Genomic DNA, 24,107 nt, shown 5'->3' with positions numbered 1-24,107 from the left:
TGGACTTAAAAAAAAAACTTTATGAGAAATTTCAGTGGTACAAGTGGCAAAAAAAAAATCCACACTAATGAATAGGGAAGTTGGAAACCCAAATTATGAGGATCCTTATATTGAGTGCATTTGAATTGAGAACATGGATTACAGATTAAGAAATTTGTTTGGCAGAAACACAATTCAAGAACCAACATTTGAGAAGATCATTGTTGCATATAGGCAAGCAACATCACACAGTGAAAAGTTGCATATGATGATAGGAATATCCACGTTAAACACTTTAATAACATTCCCATGGCAAACATGGAGCTTGTTCTGCTAGAAAAGAAGAATCTGAACTTGACACCCATGGACTGGGTCAAATTTATTATTTGGACAATAATTGGTTTGGTTGCCTTGATTGGTTCTCTTGAAGTGCCACAAGCTAATATTTGGGTTGTTTTTGAAATTTTAAGTGGTCTGGTTGGTTACTGTGCAAAAAATTACTTTACTTTCCAGCAAAACATGGTGACCTACCAAAATTTTATCACAAAGTCAATGTATGATAAGAAGTTTGACAGTGGAAAATGAAATCTTCTCCATCTCTATGATGATGTTATTCAACAAGAAGTGAAATAAGTGATCATATCTCTTTTAATTTTGATGGATCAAGGAAAGGCTTCAATACAAGACCTTGACTACAGGTGTGAGGAACTCCTGGAGTCAGAGTTTGGTGAGAAATGAAATTTTGATGTGGTTGATGTAGTAAGAAAGCTAGAGATATTGGGAATTATTTTATGGGACTCCCAGGGAAGAGTCTATAAGGCATGTAAATGAAATTATGGGCATAACCATCAAGGAGATTGTGGAAAAATCACGCACATCTAAGTGATGCATGTAACATCAACAATAAAGGGTATGGGTAGTATGTTTAAAAGTTGAAGCTCAAAGTGATGGCAACCCTTTCAATTGTCTCATATAAGAAGAGTTTAAAGGCATTTTAATGGCTACACATGGTAAAACGATGTGAAGGCCATAAGCCAACAATGGGTATAAGATGAAATCCATGAACATACATGCTTAACTGAATATTGAAGGAGGCATCGTATGAAGGGTCTAACTCCACGTCAATGATTGTTAAAAAGTCAAAAAATGGATGTTATATTGACAAATGCCTTTCCATGGAAGACAACGATATTTCATATCATGGTGGATCCATGTATTGAGTGGCCCTACTCCCAAAAAGGAAAGGTCGTCAGAATAACACGTTCAAAAGAAGGGCGTTGTGTTGAATTTTGTATCTGAAAACGGTGGAGGGAGGTCAATAGTTTTGCAAGGCATTGAGTTGTTAAGGCCTTTGGCACCTATGTGCTTGAAAATGCAAGGAACACATTGGTCTGTAATGACACATTACAACAATGGGATCGATGGCATGCCAAGGCATACATGAAGGAAGTCACTGATACAACGCTTTTGTCCTATTGACGAGGCGATGGGAGGTCCTAGTATAAATCGTTCGGTATGCTGCAATTAAAAGTGAAGTGCTCATCACTAGAAAGGGAGACAATGCATAAAAATGTGATGCGAGAAAAATCAGAAGAGATGAACAATGGCCATGCACTCAAATTCCTTATCCATTTATTTGATCGACGCATGCATAAGAAGTGATTGACACTATATGTAAGCAAGTTACCCTCATTTGATTGATGCATTACTTCGGCGCAGATGTGAATGATCCTACTTTAAGGTGGTGTTGGTATAAAATTACAAAGAAACATGTTGTATGGTGGTATCATAAATCGCAGATTCACATCCCTTCCACTGGTTGCCAGGTCTCACCTCATAGATTCAACACTTAACTAGAAGATACGATCCAGCCTTCAACGTGACTATGTGACCTCTCCCAAGTCGCTAGGTTGCAAAATCATACCTCAGGTGAGCCTCCAAGGGGTGTGACCTATCCGAGTTGTGACTATGCAACCACTAGTGAGTCGCACTTCCACCCAGGTCACTGGGTTGCACCTCAAGTGACCCTCCAGAGAATGCGACCTATCCAAGTTGCGACTGTGCGATCTCTTCACAAAAATTGCAATCTAAGGAAAATATATATCTAACTCTTTGCTCATCAAAGATATCTTATTCCTAATATAGGGAAACAAAAGAAGGAGGAACACATTACTCTTGATGGCCAATTCACATTGACAAACATATGGTATCGAAGAGAATTTTGGAATCCATCTTAAAAGGCAAAAGGCATTTTGAAAGGGATGGATAGTTTGCTTTAGAAGCATTATGCCTCTTGATATGAATAATATAAGATCTACGAATGGTGGCAATATTAATGAAACTTACAAAATTATAATTTGCAAATGCCACGTGCTTCAGCAACACCATTGCATAAGAGGGAAGGGGCAATTAGTTTTTTCTTTTCTTTCTTTCAAACAAACACTTATGCTTTTAAAATCATTCTCTGTTAAAAGTATATATGACCAATGCCATTTGTTTGCAGGTGGAAGGTTTGCATGGAGAGAGCTAGGGTTTCTTGCAAGAAGCTGAGAGATTAGGGTTTCAACAAATATGTTAGTTGAATCCATGGAGCTACCTGAAGCATTGTGTCAGCTATGATAATAAGACCATTAGCAGGAAAATCAACATTCAATGTAGCGAGTGGACCACAACCTTGTTCAGTTTCTCATTAGGATTGCATGACAACATTAGGGTTTGGATTTAATATGATTAAATTCATAAAGAAGGACATGAAAGATAGGATACCATCGGAGAAATTATAGCTTGGTGAAGTGGGCTATCCCTTCATGGTCTCCTAAGGAAATCTATATTAGTGCATTCCCTTGAATTAAATATTCCTATGCAAGATAGGGCAATGAAATTGCATTTAACACTCACCCTATGGATAATAGCAAGCCATAAATGGAAACATGTATGAGGAATCTTGGGAAGACCTTGTAAGGCCACTTACTGTGACAATGCCACAACATGAGGAAGGATTATCCAGGGGGTGAATAAGGATGATAATGCCAACCTATGTAGAGTTTCTTTGCAGTGGCTACACAACTAGGGTTTCAACGAGGTCGAAATTGGGTCCACTCAACCTCCTAAAATCTGGTAGCAATGTTAGGGGCACAACGACAGGAGATGATTGGATGCAAGCAAGGCACGATAGAAAAATTTTCAACCATTAATGTAGGCCTCCATGTTGTCACAACAATGTCAGAAATAAGGAACCAACCCTAGGATTTCTCAAAACCTCTCTTTTCTCCTCACACCCTCTCTTCTATCTATGTGAAAGTGTTCTCATCATGATGTTAGCGGTTATGTTGTGATCAATTGAGCATGTACTAATTTGTAGGAATGAGAGAACAATGAGGAAGTTCAAGAGTCATGAGGGGAGGTCAAGGGCAACGATAGGTGAATGGTCACCTCATCTCTATATATTGGCGCTTAGGCCTCATTCAACATGGATTTTAGCACTTAAGTTGAGGCGAGGATTAGAGAGTCGACTCATGTTCAAGAGCTAGGGGAACTCGACTCTTGTTAGCTAGTAGAGTGGAGTTGTAGTGAGGCTAGGGTTTTGTATTAGGCAATGGTATGAGCAACCCATGTTCCACTATTAGGTTTTGACCAATTTCAAGATACGCACTTGAATTTGCAATAGAATTAATAATATGTTCTTCCTGTTTGGAATTGATTCCCATGCTTACTCATGGTGGTTGTATTGGTTGTCTGGTATTTTCACTGTATTTGTATGTGTGCTTTCATACACGCAATATGTTATGAACTTATTCATAGTTGTTGCATGTATGTTTTTCTTTCGAATATGTGTTTACTTATTTCTTGCCATGTCAGTGATCTATTGTGAACTATTTTGCAATTAACTTCTGGCATGTTCTTGTTTATGTATGTCTGATTGGGTTTTGGCTCATTGATCCCTCTCATGGCATACCTCTTCTTATTATTGTTGAGACTTGTTTGTACCTATTTCTATAGTTTGTCAATCTTGGGCTGATTTTGTTTCACTGTTTGGGAATTTTGTTCTTGTCCCCACTCTGACACCTCCTCATTTGATAACCAAGAGCAGAAACATTCATGGTGGCATTCGGGCCCACATACCGGATGGGGCTCCTATCCCAAATGGTGTGAGGTCTAATCGGGACTTCACATCGGGGAGACCCCCTGATTGTTGGCCGTACATTTCTGTCTGTCAACAAATTGGCACTAGAAGGAGGGCTAGATGACAAGCTGAGCCCTTGGAGCCTGCAATTTAGTCTCATATATGTAAATGGCTCTATCTCGAATCTCGCTCCTGGGGTGCTTCTCTAACTTATCCATTTGTCAATGTTCAATCCCTGATGAGCATCTCTATCACTTGTCTTAGTTAAATTTTGATGGTGAGGATGGAACATCCATAATCGAACACATTTTTTATTTCCTTAAGTTTTGCGAATCTTACGAGATCAACGATGAAGAGTTTGCTTGTGAAGCGAACAAAGTTCGTTCTTCAGTTTAAATACTCCAAAAGACTTGGAATATAAAGATCTCCATTGAGATACATGAATATATATTAGAATTTATGAATAAGAATGATTACAATGAGAACGAGAGGCTTGCTTATATACCAAGCAGGTGTCTCTTCACGGAGAGTTATGTCTCATTTAGACATGCCTCTTCAACCTAATTACTAATTAACTAATAATTATTTATGTTTATCATCATTTACAGTATTTTACATTATTTCCTATATATTTATTCATAACATTGCCTTCCTCCTCAAAAAGCTTTCTCCTCAAAGCTTGTCGATGAAAAAGGCTTGATCTCTTTTTCGGCTTCAAATGTCTTTCTCTCTTGGAACAATCATCTTCATTGATACAAGCTGATATGATCTTCTAAGTGACAAACAAAATTGTCGCATTGAGAAGGGATCAGACCATCCTAGATTAATCTTCTATGTAGTATTCTGATCACTGGAATTTTGTAACGACTTGTCAGCATAAGACGCAATTGATGTTACGTCATTATTCTTTGGAACATCAGTTTGTTGTTTCTAGTCTGAATGGTCCCGATATGTAGCGTGGTTGATTTTTCTACTCTCATGATTCAGATGATGATAGGGAACTTTTTTGGTTTGATATTCCCTTATTAAGTTTGTGGAATTTTTTTGATTTACTTCAAGGGATGATGTTGTTGAGTTCGTTACCAAACCTTCACTTGGGGTGTTTATCATCTGAACTGCAACATCCAAGCATGTCTTTTCTTCAACTTGCTTATCTTCTTCTTGAGTTGTGACTTTCACTGGATCGGTATCTGTTGTTTTGTTGTCAACTTGAATTCCTACATTTGATGCTTCCTTCTCCATAAGTTGTTGTACTTTGTTTTCTAATGACTTCTTATCTTTCTTAAGTTTCTTATTTGTGTCAATAATTTTCCAGTATGGTTCTTAAGCTGAGAAACTTCTTCATTTTTTTCAGCAATGATCTTGACAAATTCTCCGTGCATATTTTGTAAAAAAAAATTTCCTTCTTGAGAAATTACTTTTGAAATATCTAATATATCTTTTGGCGTTACTGAATTTGGTTTCAGTGTAACATCTTGGAGTGTTATTTTCTTCTTCTTGTAAGAAAATGTTAGAAACTTTTTCTTCATATTTAAGATGACATATCCTATTATTTCCATCCAGGGTGATCCCAAAATAATGTCACTTTGATTGTTCCATAGGGTGTGAACTGAGAATTGTGATATAAATGTATAATCTTCAATTTTTAAATGTAAATTGATGTCATATTTTTTTATTGCCAAAAAAGTCTAATTTTTCAGTTATATTTGACTCCGAGATCACTAATTGGTTTGTGATTTTAGGTCTTATATACTTTGTATCTTCTGCGAGAGAAATAGAAATAATAATATCTTTTCTTACGAGAGTTCCTTTAATTTTAAATAACGCTTTACCATCTCTGGATAAGGTTTCTAGGAATACTTTGGCCTTCATTTTTGTATTAGGCTCCATTTTGCTTCTTAAATATTAAATATTTTTTAAATCATTTTTTTTTAATAAAATCTCCCTATTAGTGATTTAAATAATATATCTCAGACTTTTTAATCCACTTGAATCTTTAAAAAAGTCTCCCTCTTTTATATATATAGATTAAACAACTTTTTATAACTTCTTCACTTTTATGAATTTTTTAATTTTATTTCTATTGCTTCCACTTGTAATTCTTATATATATGAACTCTTAATTTCTAAAATAATATTGAATATTAATGCTTTGAATCTTATTAGGAACTTCCTTTTTATAACTTTGCATCTACGCTTATGTGTTGTGTACTTTATGAGCAGATTTTTTTAAGAAGACTCCTTTATTATTAAATACTTCTTCACTTAGATTATTAACTTGGACAAGAATTCTACTAAATGCCTTTTAAGATATAGTGGTGGAACCCGATATTACAACTCAATTAGAGTTTGATTAGTTTATGACTACAAGTGAAATCCTATTATCTCAAGCGTCACAATTTCTCTCAATAGTCATGACGTAAAGGATTTAGTGGGTAACCTGATGCTCGGTTTAGTTATTAGCGTAACCTCTAAATTTATGTAACCCTTCTTCCTGATGTGGCTATTGAGCTGATACCCTGGTTTATGATTACAGATACGTTGTTGTAAGAGCCGCGGAGATATTGACGGTTGTGGTTTCAAGCGGTAGTGGTGGTAGGGTATGGGTAGCGATGGCGTGAGTGGATGGCGTGAGCGGGGGTGCTTTTGGAGATGGGGGTAGCGTTGTGGTTAACAGGGTGGCACTGGGCTTGTGGTTAACAGGGTGGCACTGGGCTTTCTGCGGAACAATGACTATAGCGTGGTAAATGTCTATGGTGGTGGTGGCGTGGGTTAGTTGTAGTCAGCGGTCGGTGGCGGAAGTTCTAGTTGGGCAGCGGCACTGGAATTTTGTGTTGGATGCCAGTGGTCGTTGCTTGTTATCTAATAACGCGTTTTAATATTTATTTTTTCAATTATTATGGATCACAGAAACCTCAATTCAACTACTTATTTTTTCCTTAAAACTTTTCTTTTTCATTTTATTTTAAATTTCTTGTTTTTTTATTATATAATTTATTTATTTTTTCCATTTTTTATTTTTTATTATATTAATCCCCCTTTTTTTTAAATTATTCCTCTATATATATATATTTTTTCAAATCTTTTAAATGGCCAAAGGCCTGACGGCGAATTCGGTGGAATGGAGAATCTCCAAGGCTGGTGAAACGCCTAAATCAAGATGACAACAAGGTTGATGATAGGTTGACGGCCAAAGGCCTGGTGATCAGCCAAACGTGGCTCTGATACCAAATGAAGTGAACAAAGTTCGTTCTTCAGTTTAAATACTCCAAAGGACTTGGAATATAAAGATCTCCATTGAGATACATGAATTTATATTAGAATGTATGAACAAGAATGATTACAATGAGAACAAGAGGCTTGATTATATACCAAGCAGGTGTCTCTTCACGGAGAGTTATGTCTCATTTAGATATCCCTCTTCAACCTAATTACTAATTAAATAATAATTATTTATGCTTATTATCATTTACATTATTTTACATTATTTCCTATATATTTATTCATAACAGCTTATGCGCTCTTCTCCCTCACCCTTGAAGGTCATGTCAAGCGATGGTGCCACACATTGCCAGCAGCTTCCATCCATTCGTTCGAGCAACTCATCAGTAAGCTCTGACAAGCGTTTCACAAGTACGATTTCCAAGATGTGTTTAGAAGGATAAATGAGTGTAGGATGAAACATGAAGAATCTTTAGAGGATTTTTCTACTAGATTTGTTCATCTTTTTTTTTAATTCCCTCAAGGAGATGTTGATTAGGTGTATCTGAGTGAAAATTTTCAATGGTTGGTTTTGGTTTCTTTGCAACACCCTCAATTTGAAACAAATCCTGATTCTTGTGAGTATCATGATAATTATCAAGTTATAAGTTGCCCAGATCTCATCCCTCATATCATCTTGCCTACCTCTCTGAGTCGAGAACAACCACAAGCCTCCGAGGAGGAAATTACTACTTGTGAGAGTTCTCATCCTCCTCCTAATTTGTTACATAATGAAATTTTTGTCGTAAATGGTTCAGTTGGTGAAAAGTGCTTTCAGGGAAATGAATCAAATTGTCTTACCTCTGAAGCTCTCTTATATCATTTTAAATTTGAATATGAAAATTATGTTGATGCAACGTCTTTACCTATTGATTAAACCTAGGTCGAGCCCGTTAAACACATGTATCACTCTATCCCTGGATTTCATTCACCTGTCAGGAATGACTTGGGTCTTGTCTCAAATAAAGTTGTCTATCCTATCAAATCCACAGACTATGACATACATGCATATCATTTTGTGCAGGCTGTGAATATTGGTCTGATTGGTACCCCTCCATTTGACCCTTTTCATCCAGTGTACCCTGATTTATTTCATGCATCTACTACACCAGCGGTTTCTACAAATCATTCACATCTTTATCATGCTCGTGTTGATTGCAATCATGTACATGGGGGTGATGTTTCACAGTCATAGTATGACGATCTTGAATCTCTTGTTCTTGATCTCTTCCATCCATGATATTTAACAGGTGAAGAAGAATGCCTTAGATCTCGACCAATCCAGGATGGTTTTCTCAATGATTCCTCTTCACTTTCAATCCAAGAAGAACCTTATGTGCCAGATACCCAACCTGATCGAATTGGCGGCTTCAGTGATTGTTATTATATCGAAGACATTTTTGCCCATACCTCTTATGATTGTCATTCGTATCCACCTATTTATCTTATGAAGCCACATAAATTTGATGATGCACCTTGTGAAGGTTCAGGGACTCATCAGGAAGTTGAGGCACTTCAACTTCCGTTGATGGTTATGTCAGGTTCTCATGTTCTTGATGAGACCCTTGAACCAAGTCAAATTAGGGTTTCTGAAATAATTGTTTCCTCACATCACTTCCCTCTCAGCATCATCTTTCCGAATGCAAGCTCATCTCGGAAAGCCTATGATTTAGGTGATGTTTCTCTGAACACATCGTTCCACACCCTGTCAGATGATATGCATCAACCTCTATACCCTAATTTGTTCACTGAAGGGAGTACACTGACCATTGTCCCAAGTCTTTTTGACTTTTGCCTAGCCGGTATGGTTTGTGAACATATACAAGCAAATGATGTCTTACAATCCCCTATATGTGAAGGTACCAATCACCTAACCTCTCCTTTGCCTGAGACTCTTTTGGTTGATTCACTTCATTCTTGGGAATCTAAAGAATCTGATCTGTTGAACTACCAATCTATCAATATTCAGATATCTAATCCAATCAACAATATATTCACTGATAGTTATCTTGTTATCGCTAACGATGACCATAAGCATTCACCTGTTAATCTTACCAAATTACTGATATTTGATGAATTGCTATTTTAAGGTCCATATATATGTCAGGACATTGAGGCACTTCAGTTTTCGCTGATGGTTATGTCAGGTCCTCATGCCCTCGATGAAATCCATGGACAACTTCAAACTAGGGTTTCTGAGAATAAGCTTTTCGCTCTTGAATCCTTCGATATCTCAGTTGAACCTGGCAAATACTCCTTTTTTCACAATAATCAAGTTGATCATCCTCAATATCATGATAGGGTTGCTGATTGGCTTGAAGTATCTTATTTGGCAGATTTCTCTGCTAGTAGGAAACGTCTTGTCTCACTTACATTGGATTTAGGGTTAACCATGAATGGATGTATGTCATGGCTGGATGATTATAGATTTCAAGTTTGTGATTCTATTTGCCAGGATTGGATTGTAGTTTGGCTTGAATGGTCTTTTCTAGCACATTCTCTTGTAAGTAGACATGGCCTTCTTGTTGTTGTGCATGTTTCATAGATGAGAATTTTGTTTTTTACACAATTTCTTTTACACATTCCAATCGTTTTCACCTTTGTTTTTTCTGGTCGGGAACTGTTGCAGTGGCTGAATTGGAAGTTTGATTTCACATGACCCGACCTCCTCTCTAGTTAAATTAGGGTTTAGGGCTTATAATAGTTAGGTTTTATGTTTTGCTCATTAATTTGTTGATTAAGGTTTTCTTCTTAGCATTTTCTTTATGGTTTAAATTTGTTATGTTTTTTTTCCTTACTGTAGGTAGTTTAGTTTCTTACATTTTAATTTTCCACTAGCTTGCACTCATATTCTTGCACTGCTCGTTGCTGCATAGCGTGCATAACATCTTTGCATGGTTCTTTTATCTGCAATTAGTTGATCTCTTCTGCACATTTACATAACACAACATTGCATTGCATCATAAGCCCTACCTTCTACATTACATCATGCATTTTTCTTCTGGCATAGCACACACTAGTCGTTGACCTAGCCTTGCATTTTCCCCTATGTTGCATGCAACTGCATGAGCCTTCACAAACTTGGAGCCTTTAATCCTTTGATGTTATGAATAGTTTTCTCACACTTTTTTGCGCATGCTCAAACCTTAAAGTGATTGCTTTGACCTCTTCGCACATGTTGAAACCCTAGAAGAGCTTCCCTGGTCACCTTGCCTAGCATTAAAACCCTAGCCCTAATGATTGTGTGTAGTTGTGATGGTTACTCCAATAGGTAGCTTCTCTTAGAACCAATCATCAAAGTTACATCATGGATATCTCTCCTACGAGTCTAACTTATTAACAAGGAAAATAAGAATAGATTGCTTGTGGGGAACCCTAATAAGTTTGAATGACCTATACCCATAACTCGAACCTTGTGCTTAGCGTGGTCTTGAATGTTTCAATGACTTATTTTCATTATTTACTTGTTAACTGGAGATGAGATGTGGAAGCTTGGCATGAGGGAAAACCTAAATCAGAATATATTTTAATTTTTTCCAAACAAGGAACAACCTCTCTTGCTCGTAAAATAAGTCAGGATCCCTCATCCTCCTTGGCGCAATGAACGCCCAGTAATAAGTGAAAATGCACACATGAAAGAAAATGAAATTAAATAAAGGGTAAAGGATCGAGAAAGGCTTCTTGAATAGAGAGGTAATGCAATGACTCTATCGGAGCACTGACCAGGCTTGCTAGCAGCGAAACAACATCTGTGATTTCTTGAAGTGAATCCGCCGGGGTACTGTCCAGGCCTACTGGCAGCAGATCAACACCATAAACTTATTTTAAAAATTATGAATACACTAAGCCCGCTGATTCGTTCCTTTCATCATCATCAACTACTGCCATGTGTGAAATTCTAATTGGGTGATTACTGACTAGAAAGACCTAGTTGAGACATAGGGGAAAGGCATATTTGTAAAGGTCAAGGTATTGCGAGAGCTACCCATAGGGATTTTTCAATAATTATTTGCAAAATTATCCAGACTCGAACTATGATAGTAATGTTGGCAGAGATGTTGGATTCTACCAATGGTTTGAAAATTGTTGTAGCCACTACAAAAACACCCAAAATTTTGGGTCCCCGCCCCTTCTATAAAGCATGATGCATAGATGAAATGTGTGAAGTGTGAATGGGCATATCAAACCTTATGATTGCATTAGGGTTTGGGGATGTGTTGTTTCAAGGAGCATTGAGAGCCTCGTGACTTTGAAACCTATCCTCCTATAGTGTACATTGCCAATTAGTGGAAGCACCTGTGTGTGGATGAGCATGAATTTAATTTGGCTTTCCTTATGGTTCACCATATTAGGGTTTGGGAGAAGCCCTAGATTTCTAAAAGAAAGGTTCCCTCCATGTTTTAACATAATTAATATACCTTCGAGGGCGCATTCTCAGTGACATTGTTTAGCATCATGGGAGGAATCGTGTCATATCGTATTCCCCTAGGTCCATGATTGGTTTCCCCATCTCAGTATTTGCATTAGGGTGGCGATAATTCCACCTTTTCCTTGAATCCTTGTAACCCTACGCTGACATGATTAACAATTCAACACTTTGAAGCACTTGCTATATAAGTAAAGCAACATATGATATCAGGATTACATGCAATTATCAGTTCAAGTATCTATCACCTGATTAATATGATCCACAATGCCTTACTTTGGTTATTTTCATGGTTTCGTGTATACACGTCAAGTGGGTTGTTTTATTAGCCTACTTGTGATCTTCTCCAATGAAATAATTATTTATTTTGTTGTTTTGTTCCTTGCAGGTTTTCAAATTAGAACAGTCGTGGTTACATATTCATTGAAGAGGAAAAAATTAAACATATGTTATTTTCCACCAGGGTGTTGGTATTCATCTCACAAGTGATTACTTTATTATGGAGAAGGTGGATACACTTCTCTCTCGAGCTTGGGACTGGCCGCTTCGGCTGACTGGACATAAAAAAATCTTTATGAGAAATTTCAGTGGTACAAGTGGCAAAAATAAAAATCCACATTAATGAATTTGGAATTTGGAAACCCATCTGATGAGGATCCTTATATTGAGCACATCTGAATTGAGAACATGGATTGCAGATTAATAAATTTCTTTCGCAAAAATACAATAAAAGAACCGACATTGGAGAAGATCATTGTTGTATATAGGCGAGCAACATCACACAGTGACAAGTTTCATATGATGATAGGAATATCCACGTTAAACACTTTAAGAACATTCCCATGGTAGACATGGAGCTTGTTCTACCAGAAAAGAAGAATCTGAGCTTGATTCCCATGGATTGGGTCAAATTTATTATTTCGATAGTACTTGGTTTGGTTACCTTGATTGGTTCTCTTGAAGTGCCACAAGCTGATATTTGGGTTGTATTTGAAATTTTAAGTGGACTGGTTGGCTACTATGCAAAAATTTACTTTACTTTCTAGCAAAACATGGTGACCTACCAAAATTTGATCACAAATTCAATGCATGATAACCAGCTTGACAGTGGCAAAGAAACTCTTCTCCATCGTTGTGATGATGTTATTCAATAAGAAGTGAAAGAAGTGATCATATCTATTTTCATTTTGATGGAGCAAGGAAAGGATTCAATATAGGACCTTGATTACCAGTGTGAGGAACTCCTGGAGTCAGAGTTTGGTGAGAAATGTAATTTTGATGTGGTTGATGTAGTAAGAAAGTTAGATATATTGGGAATTATTTTACGGGACTCACTAGGAAGAGTATACACCCCATCTATAAGGCATGTAAATGAAATTATGGATGTAACCACCAAGGAGATCGTGGAAAAAGCATGCACATCTAAGCGATACATGGGACATTAACAATAAAGGGTATGGGAAGTATGTTTAAAAGTTGAAGCTCAAAATGATGGCAACCCTTTCAAATGTCTCATATAAGTGGAGTTTAAGGGGATTTTAATGATTACACATGGTAAAACGATTTGAAGGCCATATTAAGCCAACAATGGGTATAAGATGAAATCCATGAACATACATGCTTAACTGAATATTGAAGGAGGCGTCGAATGAAGGGTCTTACTCCATGTCAACGATTGTTTTTTTTTTTTTCACAAGAATGGTTATGGGTTGTATTAACTGATTGGCCTAAATGCTAGAATTCTGATTACAATGGGAGTTGTCCAGATCCAAATAGAACCGACCTCCTGAAGTACTGAAGGGTTTGTATTCCGCTTCCAGCTCTTTTTGAGTTCAGCAATGGAGTTGATTTCTGTAATTTGCCCAATCTTGAATATGCAAACAAACTGATTTATAATCAGACAATAAAACATATCTGCTGAAATGGTTATGGAATTGGTTCCCATGTTTCATCCCTGTCCCTTATCATTGCCCCGGCAGAGAGAAGTACAGCTTTATTAGCTTCACGATCTGCTTCTTTGTTGTTGTCTCTTAATACATGAAAATATTTCAAGTTTTGGAACAGCTTCCCCAAGCTTCTAATTCTATGAATCAGCCTTGCTAATCTTAAGTCCCGGGGGGCAGTATTAGTCACCATGAGCTTTATGATCTCTTGGGAGTCCCCAAGTATGATTGCCTCCTTAATTTCCAGATTCAAGAGCAGCTTGAGACCTTGGTAGAGGGCCAATGCTTCCGCTTGAATGCTAGAATTGAACCCCAACCCCCAGGCAAAGCTGTGGATCAGAATGCCTTCAGTGTTATTAATCGTTCCTCCTGCCCCAGCCTTGCCAGGATTTCCTTTTGCTACCCCATTGAAGAAGAGTGAATGCACCTTATGGTTGGAGATCCAGTCTTGAAATTCTTCCTTATTTATCCCCCTTATTTGCCATTCCTCAAGTGGGATAATGTTTCTGTCGGCTTGACGGAATTGCAGGTTTAAGGAAGTACCCCAAATAGTGTCGAGTTGACTAAGATTCGAGTCATCTTTTTGATCCTCCAGGCATTCTTTTAGCTGAATTTTTATCTTAGCCACTACCACTTTGACATCGTGCTGGATGTTTCTGAAGATTCTGTTGTTCCGCTCTAGCCAGACCTGCCAGCAACAAATTTTGAGGAGAGAAGACCAGGCGACCTTTATCACTTTGTTTTTAGGGGGGGACCTGGATATCTGTTCTGCCAGTTAGTGAAGAGATCAGTTATGGAGGCAGGAAGTTCGAAATTTGGATTCCAATGATCCATCAGTTCTCTCCAGACCTGCACTGCAAATTTGCATTTTAGTACAAGATGCGTGACACATTCCGCCTTCTCTCTGCACAAGGAGCATCTAGACGGGCCATAGAAACCACGCCTCTGCAGGTTCTCGTCAGTGAGAATTTTTCTGTGGCATAGAAGCCAACTAAACATGTCTATCTTGGGCAGTGATGGGATGCCCCAAATAGTCTTCCACGAGGCTGGATCAGGAGGAACATTTGGTATTGAGGCAAGGTTCGAATAGCCATGAGCAACAGTATAGCCCGCAGCTAAGGAACCCCAGCCTCGCCTATCTTTTATGCGAATGTGTGAAGGGGCAGCTCCATTTAGCATAACACGGAGGTGGTTGACGTCTTGAAGGATTTCCGCAGGTGGTTCAAAGAAGTTCCAGCTAGCCCAACGCGTCCCTTCCCACTTGGAGATATCCCACAAAGTGTATTTACCTGTGTCTGTTAGCCAATCACGTATCGTCTTCACGGAGGGGCAGTCACCGATCGGATTGTGACCCATTATGCGATCTATCCAGATGTTAATTTTTTTTTCCATTTCCAGGGATCTAGTAGGCCTTGGAGCGGATCAGAGGGGCAGCTTTAGAGCTGAGTCTGGCAAATGAAGAGGTGCCTTGGGGAAGAGGCCCATCTAGACATCTTGTCCTCTCGCCTTTGAAGTATTTCCTCCAAAGCGCTAGCTGAGCCCAGCCAGGCTTGGGCGCTATGATTTTCCAAAGTAGCTTGGCACCCATGGCGATGTTTTGCAGGGGAAGCTTCTTGAAGTTTAGGCCTCCCTCCATCTGAGGTTTGAGGACTGTCTCCCAGTTGACCAGAGGGATTTTCCTCTCGTTTTGCTTACCCCCCTTCCAGAAGAAATTTCGAATGTGCTGGTCCATTTTCTGTAGAATGCCGACAGGAGCTAGAAGCACTGAGAACTGGAATAAGGGGAGACTGCAGAGAACAACTTTGATCAGGACTGACTTGCCTGCTATATTTAGCCAGTTAAAGCCCCATGCCTGAAGTTTGATCTTGAATTTTTCTAGTTGAGGAATCCAATCCCTGCTATAGGCTCACTTGAGGAAGATAGGCATCCCTAGATACTTAAACGAGGTCCATACAGATGAGGCAGAAAATCCTAAGCATCTGGCAATGGAATTGAGCATAGAGGGCGAGGTATTCCAACTATAGATGTGGCACTTTCCCTTGTTGAGACTACTTCTAGACATCATGCCAAACTCATCGAGAGCCTCTTTAAATCTGGTGGCTGAGTGGATCGAAGCGACCCCAAGTAGCAGTGTATCGTCTGCCAACAGGGCATGATTTATATTCTGAACTCCCCTCGCAATGCAAATCCTTGGAATCTCCTGATCTTGCATTTTTTTATTTAAGTGAAAGTTGAGAACGGATGCTTGGATAACAAACAGAGGGGACAGGGGGAAACCCTACCTTAATCCTCTTGTAGCTTTAAAGAAACCAGCAGCTCTGTCGTTAATTAGAGGAGCTATCCATGGCTCCGAGATGCAAGCCCAGATCCAGTTTATAAAGCTCTCTCCGAATCCAAATTTTTGCAAAACATTCAATAGAAAGCTATGTCTAACACGATCAAAAGCATTTGCTAAGTCCATTTTGATGGCCATACCTCTTTCCTTGCGCTGGTGACTTGATAGGATTGCCTCTTGAACTAAAATGAAGTTGTCCACCAGCTGTCTTCCATGAATGAAGCCCCCTTGATTCTCTGGAATGATTTTAGGAAGGATGTGCTTCAGCCTGCTAGCAATGATTTTGGTGATCAGTTTGTAGCCAATGTTACAAAGAGATATGGGACGAAATCTATTGAAGGAATTGGTGCCCTTCTCCTTAGGAATAAGTGCTAGGAACGAGGAGTTTGTGCTTCCTCCAAATTTCTGACAGGATTGCGATTTTTGGATCATTTTGTGGAGATATTTTCCCATAATGTGCCAGCAGGATTGGAGAAACCTGGCAGAGAAACCGTCAGGACCAGGGGCTTTGTCTGGGTCCATGGCAAAGAGAGCGTTTTTGACCTCATCCATGGTGACTTTGGCTTCTATATGGTGATTCATATCAGCTGAGATTGAAGAGGGAACCCATCCAACAAACAAGAGTTCTGAGTCACATTCACCTCTTCGCTGTACAGATCTTGGAAATGGAGAAAGGCTGCTTGCTTGATGTCTATAAAGTCTTTGTGGATAACAACTTCTTCTTTGATTTCAGCTATGTAGTTGAAGCTTTTTCTGGCTTGAGATTGTTTGTGAAAATATGAGGTGTTTCTATCTCCTGCTTTAAGCCAAAGGCAGCGAGATTTAACCCTCCATGTTTCCTCTTCGTTCAGGTAGGCTTTATGATATTGCTGTTGAAGATGGAACTCTTTGTCAAGAATTTCTTTGGAGATGTGAGCCTCCTTTGAGAGCAGATGGTGGGCATCTAGCAGGCTTTGGATCTTTTTCCTTTCAGTAGCTAGGTTACGAAGAGTTTTGGCCCAACACTTTAGGGCAGATTTCACTCTTCTGAGTTTTTCTTCCCATATGAAAAATGGAGATCCGTTGACTGGCTGAGACCAACTTTGCTTGACAATCTGCAAGAAGCTGGGTTCCTTGATCCAAAGAGGGCTGAACTTGAAGGGGATGGGGCCAAGATCAGAGTGAGCCCGGAGGTTCAGCTTGATAGGGTTATGATCAGAGGTGCTACAAGGAAGAATATGCATACTGGCATCTAAACCAAGCAAAAGGAAGGAACTTTGCACGAAGAATCTATCCAGCCTTGCTGCAATGTGCCTAGGCCCTATTCTTTTATTTGACCATGTGTACTTACCCGAAACAGGCTTGATATCTAACAGATCCCAGTCTTGAAGAAGATCCTCTGCCCATTCCCTTGCCGGGTCTCTCACAATGCTTCCTCCACGCTTTTATGAAGAATGCAGCGTGAGATTTAGGTCTCCTGCAATGATGATGTTTTCTAGAGTGCCCAGATCCACTTGGTTTCTTATTGAGTCCCAGTAGGTCTTTTTTTCTCCAGCGTTGACCGGCACATAAACATTGAAGAGGCAAAAGATTTCTTTAGTAACTAAATGCTGCATCTTTAACATCAACCAGTGGGTGGTTGAAATATTGATTATTAGTGAGAACATGCTATCATTCCAAAGGGTTCCCAGCCCTCCAGAGTCTCCTCGGGCCAGTTTCTTCTTTGCTCTTATTCCAGAGTTTTCTACTTGAGTGAAGGAGGTCCGAATCCTCCATCTTAGTCTCCTGGAGAAGGAGTATGTCTGGGGCTTCTATTCTTATTAAATTTCTTATAGCCTCTTCTTTGGTTTTGCTCCCCATACCCCTACAGTTCCAGGAGATTATTTTCATTATTTACCTTTGCTTTGGTGGGCTCCCTTGGAGCCTTGATGCCGGTTTCTAGCCATCTTCGGTTTTTTTGCTAACAGCCTCTCCAAAGTAGGTTGGCTGCCCTGCAACTTGTCCTTATACGTTTCATACTCCCTTTTCCCCCGATCTATTTTGCGCCCTCTTGTAGATCTCCTTACAGAGGCTTGGGAATCTCCTATTTCTCCTTCCTCCTCCGAGTCTTCCGATTCTTGGTCCTCTTCCTCAACTTCTTCTGGGGTTCCTTTTGAGCTTTCTGCAACGCCTGAGTCCTTGGAAAGGTTGGGCTAACTACCTTTCTCTGGAGTCACTGATTTCTGGGCCACGACTTCATGGGTGTCCTCTGGTTGAGAGCTAAGGGGATCGAACCTGTTTTCTGGAGCAGTCTTAGACGGGATCTGCTGAGCAGGGCCCTGATGAGGATCTTTACCATTAGAGCCTCCCGCCTTCTGAGCCTTGAGAGAAGTTTTAGATCATTTGACTTGGTTCCAGCCGTCCTCCTTCCCTTGCACAGATTCAGTGTTGGATGGACAGCTTCTGGCGAAGTGGCCATAAACATGGCATTTCCGGCATTTAAAGGGCAGCTGTTCATAGTCTAGTTTCTGCATGTGTGTCCATCTTCCTACCTTGATTTTAATGGCCTCTGGAAGTCCCACCTCTAGATCTACCTCCACGCAGATCCTGGCACAATCATATTGATCCTTGTTATTCACTCGATCTATGAATTTCCCCAGGGCATTTCCTATGTGCATCAACGAATCCCAATTCCAGCAATGCACTGGGAGGTTTGGAAGCCTGACCCACACTGGGACAGCTTTGGGTACATCTACTACTGGATCGAAGTCCGGAGTCCATTTGTTCAGGTACAGACCCTGAGGGCCCATGAAGTAGGGGCCGTTTCGAAAGATCAGGTCTTTGTCGTCCTTTGAGGTAAACTCGAAGAGGAAGAATCCTCGCCCCAGAAAGTAAGAGGTCACACTTTCTTTGATCAACGGCGCCCAGTTTCTTTTGACCCAGCTCTCAGTGGATTTGGGAGATGGCCATAGTCCAGTGAACTGGCCGATAAGAGCTCGCTCGGACAAGGACAATGCAACCTGAATCGGGGTTTCCGGAGGGAGGGAGATCTTAGGAATATCGTCCAGTTTCTTGACGAATTTCACAGCTTCGACATGCTTCTTCTTAGGGAGACCTTCCAATAGGCAGTTAAAAGCCTCAGTTGATGAGATCGGCGACGGGGGGGGGGGGGGGGGGGGGATGGGAGATAGCCGCCTGGGGAGTGCCCAACACCTCCATGGACACAAGCTCTGAGGGAAGCTTGCCAAAATCAATCCGGGGCTGCTCAAACCACCATTGATCTGGCCGACCGCATGGCAGGGGGAAAGCTTCGTGCGAGCACGCCCGCAGAGAGCTGGGCGGTGGGGTGCGGGCTTGCGCGTAGTCCACAGGATGTGCGGGGAGCGGACTCAGGGGGCAGAGCTGAGGCCAAGCCAGATCTCTCAGAGCCATAGCGATTCGTACTCCATGTCAACGATTGTTAAGAAGTCAAAAAATGGATGTTATTTTAACAATTGCCTTTCCATGGTAGACAAGGATCTTGCATATCATGGTGGATCCATGTATTGAGCGACCCTACTCTTGGAAAGGAAAGGTCTTTAGAATAACATGTTCAAAAGAAGGGCATTGCATTGAATTTTTGATCTAAAAATGCTGGAGGGAGGTGAACAGCTGTGCAAGGCGCTGAGTTATTAAGGCCTTTGGCACCTCTGTGCTCGAAAATGCAAGCAACACGTTGGTCTGTAATGAAAAATTGCAACAATGGGATCGATGGCATGCCAAGGCTCAAATGGAAGAAGTCACTGATGCAACGCTTCTGGCCTGTTGGCCAGGTGTTGGAAGGTCTAGTATAAACCGCTCGGTGTGATGCGATTAAAAGTGAAGTGCTCATCATTGGAAAGGGTGACAATGTATGAAAATGTGATGGGAGAAAAAGCATAAGACATGAACAATGGCCATGCGCTCAAATTACCCATCCATTATTTTGATCGACGCATGCATAATAAGTGATTGACACTATATGTAAGCAGGTTACCCTCATTTTATTGATGCATTACTTCACTGTAGATGTGAAGGATGATACTTCAAGGTGGTGTTGGGATCAAATTACAAAGAAACATGTTATATGGTGGCATCATAAGTCGCAGAGTTGCATCCCTTCCATTGGTCATTAGGTTGTACCCCATAGATTTAGCACTTAACCAAAAGATGCGACCCAACCTTCAACACGACTATGCGACCTCTTCCAAGTCATTGGGTTGCAAAATCGCACCTCAGGCGAGCCTCCAAGGGATGAAACCTATCTGAGTTGCGACTGTGTGACCTCCGGTGAGCCGCACTTCCACCCAAGTCGTTGGGTAGCACCTTAGGCGAGCCTACGGAAAATGCAACCTATCCGAGTTGCGACTATGCAACCTCTTTGCCATAATTGAGATCTAAGGAAAATATATATCTAATTATTTTCTCATTGAAGATATCTTATTCGTAATATAAGGAAGCAGAAGCAGGAGGAAAAAATTACTCCCGATGACCAATTCACATTGACAAACATATGGTATCAAAGAGTGTTTTGGAATCCATCTTAAAATGCAAAATGCATTTTGAAAGGGCTGGTTAGTTTTTTTTAGAAGCGTTATGCCTCCTGATATGAATAATAGCAGATCTACGAATGATGTTATCAAGGAAACTTAAAAAGATACAATTTGCAAAGGCCACATGCTTCAACAACATCGTTGCATAAGAGGGAAGGGGCAATTAGTTTTTTTTTTTTTTTTTTCAAACAAACGCTTATGATTTTAAAATCATTCTCTCTTAAAAGTATATATGACCAATGAAATTTGTTTGCAGATAGAAGGTTTGCATGGAGAGAGCTAGGGTTTCTTTCCAGAAGCCGAAATATTAGGGTTTCAACAAATATTCTAGATGAATCCATTGAGTTACCTGAAGCATTGTGTCAAATATGATAATTGGACCATTAGCATGCAAATCAACATTCACTGTAGTGAGTGGAGCACTACCTTGTTCAGTTTCTCATCAGGACTGTATGACAACATCAGGTTTTGGATTTAATATGATTAAATTCATAAAGAAGGACATGAAAGATAAGATACCATTGGAGGAATTACGGCTTGGTGAAGTGGGCTATCCCTTCATGGTCTCCTAAGGAAATCTATATTAGCAAGTTCCATTGAATCAAATATGCCTATGCAAGCTAGGGCAATGAAATTTCATTTAACACTCGCCCTATGGATAATAGCAATCCATAAACGGAAACATGTATGAGGAAGCCAACAAAGACCCTACAAGGCCACTTACTTTGACAATGCCATAACACAAGGAAGGATTATCTAGGGGGTGAAGAAGGATGAGAATGCCAACCTATGTGGAGTTTCTTCGTAGTGGCTACACAACTAGGGTTTCAAATGAGGTCGAAATTGGGTCTACTCAGCCTCCTAAAATTGGGTAGCAATGTTAGGAGCACAACGACATTAGATGATTGGATGCAAGCGATGCGTGAAAGCAAGAATTTAAACCATTCATGTAGGCCTCCATGTTGTCATAATAATGTGATCAATGAAGAACCAACCCTAGGGTTTCTTAAAACCTCTCTTTTCTCCTCACACCCTCCCTTCTATCTGTGTGAAAATGTTCTCGTCATGATGTCAATGGCTATGTTGAGATCAATTCAACATGTACTAAGCCATAGGCACGAGAGAGCAGTGACTAAATTCAAGAATCATGAGGGGAGGTCAAGGGTCGTGGTAGGTGAATGGTCACCTCATCTCTATAAATGTGCCCTCAGGACTCATTCAACATGGACTTTAGCAATTGATTTGAGGCTAGGATTAGAGAGTCGACTTGTGCTTGAGAGTTAGAGGCACTCAACTCTTGGCAACTAATAGGGTGGAGTTGCAGTGAGGCTACGATTTTGCATTAAGAAATGGTATGTGCAGCCCATGTTCCACTATTGGATTTTGACCAATTGCAAGATACACACTTGAAGTTGCAGCAACATTAATAAGATGTTCTTCTTATTTGGCACTGATTCCCATGCTTACTCATGGTGGTTGTATTGGTTGTCTAGTATTTTCACTTTATTTGTATGTGTGCTTTCATACACACAATATGTTATGAACCAATTCATAGTTGTTGCATGTATGTTTTGCTTTAGAATATGTTTTTACTTATTTCTTGCCATGTCAGTGATCTATTGTGAACTATTTTGCAATTAACTTCTGGCATGTTCTTGTTTTTGTATGTGTAATTGGATTTTGGCTCACTAATCCCTCTCATGGCATACCTCTTCTTATTTCCGTTGAGACTTGTTTTTACCTCTTTGAAGTTTTTCAATCTTGGGCTAATTTTGTTTCACTGTCTAGGCATTTCGTTCTTTCCCCACTCTAACACCTCCTCATTTGATAACCAAAAGAAGAAACATTCATGGTGGTATTCGGGCTGAAATACCGGATGGGGCTCCTATCCCAAATGATGTGAGATCTAATCAGGACTCCACATCAGGGAGACCCCCTGATTGTTGATGGTACATTTTAGCCCATCAACAAATTGGCACTAGAAGGAGGGCCATATGAAAAGTTGATCCCTTTGGAGCCTGTAGTTTAGTCTCATATTTGTAAATGGCTCTGTCCTGAATCTTGCTTCTGGGGTGCTTATCTAACTTATCCATTGGTCAATGATCAATCTTCAATGATCATCTCTATTACTTGTTTTAGTTAAAGTTTGATGGTGGGGATGAAACTTGCTTAACCGAGCAAAATTTTTATTCCTTAAGTTTTGTGAATCTTACGAGATTGACGATGAAGATTTTTTTGTGCCCTCTTCTCCCTCACCCTTGAAGGTCGCATCAAGCGATGGTGCCACACATTTCCAGCAGCTTCCATCCATTCATTCGAACAACTCATCGGTAAGCTCCAACAAGCGTTTCACAGGTACAATTTTCAAGATGTGTTTAGAAGGATAAATGAGCTTAGGATGAAACCTGGAGAACCTTTAGAGGATTTTTCTGCTAGATTTGTTCATCTTTGTTTTGAATTCCTCGAAGGAGATGTAGATTGGGTGCATCTCAGTGAAAATTTTCAACTGTTGGTTCTCCTTTCTCTGCAAAACCCTCAATCTGAAACAAATCCTGATTCCTGTGAGTATCATGATAACCAGAAAGTTACAAGTTACCCAAATATCATCCTTGATATCATCTTTGTAAAAGTCCTGGTGAAAATTCCATGTAATAAATGTTATTAAAGGAAAAAACAATAACCACGGTTGATGGGACACTTATTCCAAGCTGAATGTTGGGAAAGACATCCTAGGGGGTGTTCATTTGGTTTATTATGGCTAAGGAAATTGGCAAAGGCAATGGCTAAGGCTTTGGAAAGGCAAAATGTCATTTTTGGCACATTTATTTATGAAAATAATGGAAATTAGGAGAAAAGGGAGGTGAAAGGTCACAGGTTGCATGTGAGGAGGAAATTGAAGGAAAATAATGGAAAATGAAGAAAATAAAGGCCTCATTCATAAAAAGGCTTCCGAGGATCAGTTGGTAACCTTTTTGTCAGTTGAGTTTTGGAGCTCTCTCATTATTCTCTCTCTCTCTCTCTCTTTGTCTCTCTCTTGGACACTTAGAGTTTTCTTGGAGCATTTTGGCATTGGAGCAAGAAGGGAAAGAAGGCAAGAGGAAGCAAAGATAAAGTAGGGAAAGGTAGGATCAAGCCATTACAACATGATTCATTGCATGTATCGACTTGCATGTGTATTTTCCTTACTAAATTTTCCATGCATGGTATTGCATGTGGTTCTTTTTCTATTGTGGCATGGGATTTTCCAGGTGTAACTGTGTTTTTAGCCTAGCCTTTCCATTTCCTAGTATCCATGGTGTGATGGGGCTCTCATGTTTTGGTTGAGCTAGATTTCCAGATGGATTTGAAGCTGAGTGGGGTGGATCTTCGAATGATAGAGCACATGGCCTAGTGGTCCCTGAACATGACTATAGATCATGGTAAATCCACTAGCCTAGTGATCCTTGAGCCAGACCGTGTGTTGTGATAAAGCTAAGATTGTGTTGCCTCAGTGGGCCTAGGAATCCTTACCA

The 24,107-nt window shown here is 39.9% G+C and overlaps 1 pseudogene; it reads left to right on the top strand.

Annotated features, from left to right (window-relative positions):
* Positions 1-6,515: 6,515 nt before the first annotated feature.
* Positions 6,516-13,233, top strand: LOC149250228 (uncharacterized; annotated as a pseudogene).
* The last annotated feature ends 10,874 nt before the right edge of the window (positions 13,234-24,107 follow it).

Source organism: Pinus tabuliformis, chromosome 7, assembly GCF_031772625.1.
Source record: "Pinus tabuliformis cultivar Carrire ecotype Pingquan chromosome 7, CPIR1, whole genome shotgun sequence".
NCBI lineage: Eukaryota > Viridiplantae > Streptophyta > Pinopsida > Pinales > Pinaceae > Pinus > Pinus tabuliformis.
Note: the sequence above shows the minus strand (reverse complement) of the source record. Positions and strands in the feature narration are given on the sequence as shown.